The following is a 9265-nucleotide window of genomic DNA, read 5'->3' as shown; positions in this document are numbered from 1 at the left end:
GCTCATTTTTAGATGTTCCTGTAATTAGTCTGGCTGCCATGTTTTGATCTAATTGGAGTTTCCAAACTTGATACAAAGGAAAGCGCATTCCAGAAGTCCCACCTTGAGGCTACCAGCTCATGCTGTAATTCTCTTTGCTACAGTTCCTAGCTGACAATGTGAGAAATTTCTTTCTAACATATATCTACTCCCAACTGTTGGATTTATCCAGATTAAGAGAAATGTTCATTATCAAACTGAGATACTGCTTTTGGTTGGATTCCTCTCTTATCCTGTCCTGAACAATCAGTTTAAGATATGTTTTCAATTTAGCAATCTTACCCTAAATCACAAGAATATGTAATTTTTGAGCCAACGTCGTACTTTTCCTGTTGGACTTGGATTGAACCATTTCTCAGAGGGCCTGGATATGCACAAACAGTTTCTGAAATGAAAAAAATACATACATAAAGCCATGCAGGTACAGAAACAAAAATAATAATTTTTGAATGATCAGTGGAACTTTTTTTCGGAAACTATATACAGCAAAACAACAAGATCAAGAATAAAATACAATTTCCAAAGTTTATGTATCATACACAGTCTCTTATATTTATGGATTGCAACCCACACTTTTTCAAAATCTGGTGTTGGATGTTCACAATACATGACTTCAAGATTCACATGAGCATGAAATGATGTCACCAAAGACGTACCGTATATACATTTTTCGAAAGACCGGAAAAATTCTTACTTAAATGATTTGGCTGAGCAGACATTCAGGAACATTGAACCATATCCATGAGGTTAGATAATCCGACCTGTGTCTTTTCCATGTGTCATGACTATCGAAAATCAGGTTTTTTACTAAAAAGATCAAGTTGGGGAAATGGGGGCATTTTCTGATACTGGGTTGTTGTGAGTTTTCTGGGCTGTATGACCATGTTCCAGAAGCATTCACTCCTAACGTTTTACCCACATCTATGGCATGCATTCTCTTAGGTTGTGATATCTGTTAGAAACTAGGCAAGTGAGGTTTATATATCTGTGGAATGTCCAGGGAGGGAGAAATAACTTTTGTCTTCCTGAGACAGGTGTGAATGTTGCAATTAGCCACCTTGATTAGCATTAAATGGCCCTGCAGCTTCAAAGCCTGGCTGCTTCCTGCCTGGGGGAATACTTTGTTAGGAGATGTTAGCTGACCTTGATTGTTCCATGTATGGAATTCCCCTGTTTTGTAAGTGTTGCTCTTTATTTACTGTCTGTTGAAATTGTCCACATGCTTGTGGATTTCAATGGTTTCTCTGTGTAGTCTGACATGGTGGTTGTTAGAGTGGTTCAGCATTTCTGTGTTCTCAAATAATATGCTGTGTCTAGGTTGGTTCATTAGGTGCTCTGCTAGTAGTCTGCAGTGTCTTTCCTGTTCCTTGAGTCTTGTTTGGGCAATGCTGCGTTTGGTGGTCCCTATGTAGACTTGTCCACACATGCATGGTATACAACAGAGGTGAGAGGATCCCTCTTGTCCTTTGCTGACCATAGCATTTGTTGGATTTTCTTAGTGGGTCTGTAGATAGTTTGCAGGTTGTGTTTTTTGATCACCTTCCCTATGTGGTCAGTGGTTCTCTTGATGTATGGTAAAAACACTTTTTCCTCTGGTTATTTATTTATCAGGGGCAAACCAAAACAGTTGTACTGCATTAAAAAACAGACAGACAAACAAACAAACAAAACACAAAATTTGCAGACTTGGTATTCTATTAAATGTCCTTTGACCAGTAGCTGGTCACTTGGAGTGCCTCTGGTGTTGCTGCAAGAAGGTCCTCCATTGTGCATGTGACAGGGCTCAGGTTGCATTGCAGTAGGTGGTCTGTGGTTTGCTCTTCTCCACACTCACATGTCATGGATTCCACTTTGTGACTCCATTTCTTAAGGTTGGCTCTGCATCTCATGGTGCCAGAGTGCAGTCTGTTCAACACCTTCCAAGTCGCCCAGTCTTCTGTGTGGCCAGGAGGGAGTCTCTCATTTGGTATCAGCCATTGATTGAGGTTCTGGATTTGAGCTTGCCACTTTTGGACTCTCGCTTGCTGAGGTGTTCCAGCAAGTGTCTCTGTAGATCTTAGAAAACTATTTCTTGATTTAAGTTCTTGGTGTGCTGGCTGATACCTAAACAGAGGATGGGCCGGAGATGTCACTGCCTTGGTCCTTTCACTATTGGTTGCTACTTCCTGGCGGATGTCAGGTGGTGCAATACCGGTTAAACAGTGTAATCTCTCCAGTAGTGTAGGGGCGCAGACACTCCGTGATAACGTGGCATGTCTCATTAAGAGCCACATCCACTGTTTTAGCGTGAGATGTGTTCCACACTGGGCATGCATACTCAGCAGCAGAGTAGCATAGCGCAAATGCAGATGTCTTCACTGTATGTGGGTGTACCAGTCAGCTTTGGTATGATATTATTTCTAGTGCCCACTTTTTGCTTGATATTCAGGCACTGCTTCTTGTAGGTCAGAGCATAGTCCAAACTTTCAGGTATTTGGGTGTGCTGCAATGCTCCAGTGGTATTCTTTCCCAGGTAATCCTCAGAGCTCAGGATGCTTGTCTGTTCTTAAGATGAAAAACATATGTCTGTGTTTTAGATTAGTTATCTGGGTGGATCTTTGTCTTTACTCTCGTTGCTTGTTCTTGTTCTTTCAGTTCTTCTGATATCTGTGGTGAAGGATCCATTGCCTGTAGAGCCCAGTTTAGGTAGTTTAGTTCACCTTGGAGGAGGTGGGGTTCGCAGATTCTTTTTGCACAGTCTGCCAGGGCTTTAATTGGAACATGGCCATACAGCCCCGAAAACCCACAGCAACCCAGTGATTCCAGCCATGAAAGCCTTTGACCTTTTTTGATATTTCTAACTATTAACTACAGTTTGCATTGTTGTATCTATTATTTAAAAGCTATTAGACAAACATTTTGGAAACAGAACATATAAAATGGCTTTAAATAATTGGATTAATTAAATGACAAAATAAGATTTGTTACCTATACAATACCTGTCCGGTTTTGACCACTGTGACTTTTCAGTACATGTAATATTAATGACAACATAGTCAGGCTCTGTGTGACGGCAAACATATTGTATTACGAGCCCAACACGAAAACCCCTCAGGACACGAAACTCTTCTTTTAGCATAGCATATCTCATACTGGGTGGATCAGGGCATGCCCCTAAAAACAAACCAAGGCAGGCAACAACAATGCAAACAGGAGTATGAAGTCTCAATACTGTTAAGAAATAGATTACATTGTATCCCATCTGCTTTTGATATCACAAGAAGTATTAAACCGTGAGAGATTTAATTTTTTTAAAAATGTTATCTACAAGTCATTTCTGGTCTCTTCTGATGTGGGAATCAGCCATCTACAAAGATGTTGCCCAGGGAACACCCAGATGTGTTGCAATTCTGTGGGGAGGCTTCTCTCATGTCCACATCGACCAGGAAGTAGCAGCCAATAATGAAAGGACCAAGGCAGTGACATCTTTGGCCCATCCCCTGTTCGTATATTAGCTAGCATGCCAACGCTTTCAATCAAGAACACAGCATTTTATTTGAGAACACACAAATGCTGGACCACTCTCACAACCACCATGTCAGACTACACAGAGAAGCCATTGAAATACACAAGCATGTGGACAATTTCCACAGAAAGGAGGAAACCATGAACATGAACAAAATCTGGCTACCAGTATTAAAAAAACTCTAAAATTACAACAGCACAACAACAGAGAGGAAACAAACAAGGACATCTAATCACCTCTCAACCAAAGTTTGCTCCAGGCACTGTCAGGCCATTATATGCTAATCAAGGTAGTCAGTTGAAACATTGACACCTAGCTCCAGCAGACAAGAGTCCTTTGTCCCACCCTGGTCATTCCACAGATATATAAACTAGGCTTGGGCAATCCATGGTTCTAAATAGTTCTACAGTACTTACAAAATTAAAGTTCTGGTGATGAAAATTTCAAAACTCTAACAAAACTCTCAAAATTTCATTATAAATGGCAGTTCCTAATTGGTTCTGTCATAAAAATCTCCATTAATGAAATAATAATTACATTTTGAAAGTTTTGTTAGAGTTCCAAAATTTTCACCACCAGAACTTTAGTTTTGTAAGTACTTTAGAACCATTTAGAACCATGGATTGGCCAAACCTAATATAAACCATTTTTCCTTGTTCCAACAGACCTCACTACCTCTGAGGATGCTTGCCATAGATGCAGGCGTAACATCAGGAGCAAATGCCTCTAGACCATGGCCATATAGCCCGAAAAAACCTACCCAATCAAGAAATAGTTTCTACCCAACATCTACAGAGATATTCGCAGGAACACCCCAGCAAGTGAGAGCCCAAAAGCTGAAACCTGGAACCTCAACACATGGCTGATACCGAATGAGAGAGTTTCCCCTGGGCACACAGAAGACTGGGCAACTTAGAAGGCGCTCATCAGATTCCGCTCTGGCACCACAAGATGCAGAGCCAACCTTAAGAAATGGGGTCACAAAGTGGAGTGTGGTCCGCTTTAAGAAATGGGGTCACGGCATGCGGGTGTGGAGAAGAGCACACCACAGACCACCTTTTGCAATGCAGCCTGAGCCCTGCCACATGCACAATGGAGGACCTTCTTATAGCAACACCAATTGCACTCCAAGTGGCCAGCTACTGGTCAAAGGACATTTCATAGAATGCCAAGTTTTTAAAAGTTTTGTGTTTTTAAAAACATTACAACTGTACCCTTGATTCGCCTCTGATATGATAAATCAATAAATACAGACATACAATCATTTTTATTGAGTTTTGAGTCATGAAAAGTTCCCCAAGAATATGTTGCAGCAAGAACAGACAACAACAAATAGACCCTTTTGATATCCCAAAGACTAACAAATGAATTGTGGCAGACTGACATTCATAAGATTGTTGTGTTATCCTTACCCAAGAACTCTTTTCTCTTTCTTAAACAACACGCACATGGCACCAGTAAAAAAATACAAGTTAAAAAAAAAGGGGGAGGGGGGAGAGAGATAGTTGTATCATAGCATTCAGAATCAAGTGCAAATCAAGAGGGGGGGGGGGTTAAAATGTGGCACAAAAGCAATATTGTTACTGTTTTCCCAAACAACTATGTGAGTGAGATGTAAAACTAGATATACATGGCAAAATTGGGTTTTAAGAGAAGGAAGAAAAAAATTGATCATTATTATCAGTGGGTTGTTGTAGGTTTTTTCAGGCTATATGGTCATGGTCTAGAGGCATTCTCTCCTGACATTTCGCCTGCATCTATGGCAAGCATCCTCAGAGGTAGTGAGGTCTGTTGGAACTAGGAAAAAGGGTTTATATATCTGTGGAATGACCAGGGTGGGACAAAGGACTCTTGTCTGCTGGAGCTAGGTGTCAATGTTTCAACTGACTACCTTGATTAGCATATAATGGCCTGACAGTGCCTGGAGCAAACTTTGGTTGAGAGGTGATTAGATGTCCTTGTTTGTTTCCTCTCTGTTGTTGTGCTGTTGTAATTTTAGAGTTTTTTTAATACTGGTAGCCAGATTTTGTTCATTTTCATGGTTTCCTCCTTTCTGTGGAAATTGTCCACATGCTTGTGTATTTCAATGGCTTCTCTGTGTAGTCTGACATGGTGGTTGTGAGAGTGGTCCAGCATTTCCATGGAGAGGAAGAACTCAACAGGTTCCTGGACCATCTGAACAGCATCTAATTACCTCTCAACAAAAGTTCTTTGCCCCTACAATAAGAGATATTCTTTGGCCTGTATTCTGACATTAGTGATAAAGTGATGGAGCAGGAAGGAAATTGTTTTGGGTGGCTAAAAATCAATGAAGTCTGATAATATGTTTCAGGACTAAGGGAGTGTCTACGGCAAGCGTGGGCAAACTTGAGCCTTCCAGGTGTTTTGGACTTAAATTGCCACCATTCCTGACAGCTTCAGGACCTTTTTTCCTTTGTCCCCTCAGCCACTTAGGCGCCAAGCATGGGCAAACTTGAGCCATCCAGGTGTTTTGGACTTCAATTCCCACCATTCCTGACAGCCTCGGGCCCTTTTCTTTTCCCCCTTAGCCGCTTCAGCGCAAACTTGAGCCATCCAGGTGTTTTGGACTTCAGCTCCCACCATTCCTGACAGCCTCATGCCCTTTCCTTTTCCCCCTCAGCTTAAGCGGTGGGGGGGGGGGGGGGGGGAAGGGTCCGGAGGCTATTAGGAATGGTGGGAGTTGAAGTCCGAAACACCTGGAGGGAGGGCTCATGTTTGTCCATGCCTGCTATTTAAGGTTATATATAGATCATTTGGAAGACAAGGGATTGCGGCAGCGATTTCTCTAGACGGAGCCCAAGGAAATCCTTCTTTCTGCGAGCCCAGAAGGGAAGGGCAACGGGATGAGACTGAGAGGGAAAGGCCCGGAGGAGGAGCCGAGGCGCGCACTTCCAGCCAAGAGCGGAAAGGCAGCGCAGCCAGAACCCACCCCGCGCGGCCCCGGCCGAGAGCCCCAGCAGGAGCAGCAGGAGCAGCAGAGGCAGCCTCGTGGCCCCCAGGCCCTGGGCCCACGAGGACAACAGCCTCAAGCGGCCCCGCATGGCGTCCCAAGCGAGAGGAGGGAGGGTGGGCTGGACGCGCGACCCCAGCCAGCGGAGAAGCCTCCAAGCGCCCAGCCCGTTGACAACCGACCACCGGACTCTAGAAAAGGAAGGCACAACCGGCTTGTGATTGACAGGCCGTTGCCAAGGAGATGGGCAAAACACATCACAGGTCCGGGGGGGGGGGCGGGGGGAGGGAGGCTTCCCAGTGGTTTTCTTATTTTTTTTACATGACTTCCCATTTCCATTCTACCTATAATACATATAATATATATTTCCCTAGCATAGGTACCTACCCAGCGATGTCCAGGTTAGGTCTTTTGGAATGATAAATATTAGATTGTTTTGGTTTTTTTTAATGAGTTGTCCCAAATGCATATGGATGGATGTGAGTAAACTACAAATCCCATAATCCTCTGTTATTGTCTCCCAAACTTATAATGGTCATTTATTCATTTATGGGATTGTGTAATAGCTAGTCTATCTTAATCTTTGTTTTAACCTTCGTTTTTAATTTTTGTGGTTTGAAATTTTACCTTGGTATTTTAATGATGATATTTTAAATTACCTTTTAATCAGGTTTGAATGTATGTTAGTTCACTATTATGGGAGTCTTAGGATAGTGATTATTGTCTACTTGTGTACATTTTTGTTTTTGTCTTTAATGTTGATACAGTCAGTGGACTAATCAATAACATTGCTTTGCCTTTGCTTTGCCTTCATTTATTTATTTATTTATTTCGGTTGCTTCTACTCCGCCCTTCTCACCCCGGAGGGGACTCAGGGCAGCTTACAAAAGCAAGGCACAATTCGATGCCCGCATCACATAACAGCAATAAGACAAATAACATCAGTTAACAGAAAACAGCAATTCTAGTAATAACATCAATTAACAGAAAACAATAATTATTGTAAAGCAAAAACAACCATAAAACCAATAAAAGCAATAAAACTAATACAAACCATTTCTCCTCATTGATGGTCAGCGTTTCGCAATCTCATAGTTCAAATTCCAATTCCACAATTGTCAGTCCTATCCATCTGGTTGTCCATATCTTTCCATTTATCATACCAGGAGCAAACTAAGGGTGCAGTTGAAATGTATTTAAAAAACCAACAAAAATCCCCACAAAGTTTGAAAACTTGGCATTATACTAAATGTCCTTTGACCAGGATCTGGCCACTTGGAGTGCCTCTGGTGTTGCTGCAAGGTCCTCCATCATGCACGTGGCGGGGCTCAGGCTGCATTGCAGTAGGTGGTCTGTGGTTTGCTCTTCTCCACACTCGCATGTCATGGACTCCACTTTGTAGCCCCATTTCTTAAGGTTGGCTTTGCATCTTCTGGTGCCAGATCAGAGTTTGTTCAGCACCTTCCAAGTTGCCCAGTCTTCTTTGTGCCCAGGGGAAGTCTCTCATTTGGTATCAGTCATTGATTGAGGTTCTGGGTTTGAGCCTGCCACTTTTGGACTCTTGCTTGCTGAGGTGTTCCTGCGATTATCTCTGTCAATCTTAGAAAACTATTTCTTGATTTAAGACGTTGGCGTGCTGGCTGATATCCGAACAGGGGATGGTCTGGAGATGTCACTGCCTTGGTCCTTTCATTATTGGCTGCTGCTTCCCGATGTATGTCAAGTGGTGCAATACCAGCTAAACAGTGTAATTTCTCCAGTGGTGTAGGGCGCAGACAGCCTGTGATGATGCACTATGTCTCATTAAGAGCCACATCCACTGTTTTAGTGTGGTGAGATGTGTTCCACACTGGGCATGCATACTCAGCAGCAGGGTAGCAAAACACAAGAGCTGATGTCTTCACTGTATCTGGTTGTAATCCCCAGGTTGTGCCAGTCCGCTTTCGTATAATTTCGTTTCTAGCACCCACTTTTTTGCTTGGTATTCAGGCAGTGTAATCGGTTAAATACATATAAGTAGAAAGCATATTTTATGGTGGCAAGGCTACAGAAGCAAATTGATGAACCCAGGAGGGAATTCAAGATATAACTGAAAAGGAATTTAGAATTCCTGCCTATCCAGCTGACATATGGGGAAATGCTTGTTGGTTTGTGGGTTGCTGCTGCTACCATCCAAGAATGACTTTCCACTTTGAGTGGAAGTACTTTCACAACAGCTATTTGTGCTTACCCACAGCTGGAATTTGATTATTTGGACATATATTGTTAAAATACCACAATCCTTTCATTCTATGACACATTGTTTTTCCCATATACACTTTTCTAAAAATGGTGTACTGTACATCTTAGAATCATGTGTTCTATATATATATATATAAAGCTTTTTTCAGTACTGTTCCATTATACGGACGGGGGGCACTAGGTGGTGAAAGAGAAGAACAGTCCATTTTATTGGGGGAGATGAGTTAAAAGGAGGAAAATCATTTTCCCCGCTAGATTTGTTCCCTCCCCACTTCCCATATCATTAACGAGGGTTGTTTCTACCACAGAGGCATGGGTAAGGGGAATAGCAGGAAAACAGGGGGAAATTGTTTTCCTCATTCAACCCACCCTCCACCCCCATAAAATGAACTATTATTCTCTCTCTCTCTCTCTCTCATGCCTCTGGTGGCCTCTGCCGGATAATGGACCAGTATTCTTTTTCTCTGTTGGTGATAGTGAAATTAATACGCATCTTACAGTCAAAGGCA

Source organism: Anolis sagrei, chromosome 4 (genome assembly GCF_037176765.1).
Source record: "Anolis sagrei isolate rAnoSag1 chromosome 4, rAnoSag1.mat, whole genome shotgun sequence".
Lineage (NCBI taxonomy): Eukaryota > Metazoa > Chordata > Lepidosauria > Squamata > Dactyloidae > Anolis > Anolis sagrei.
Note: the sequence above shows the minus strand (reverse complement) of the source record.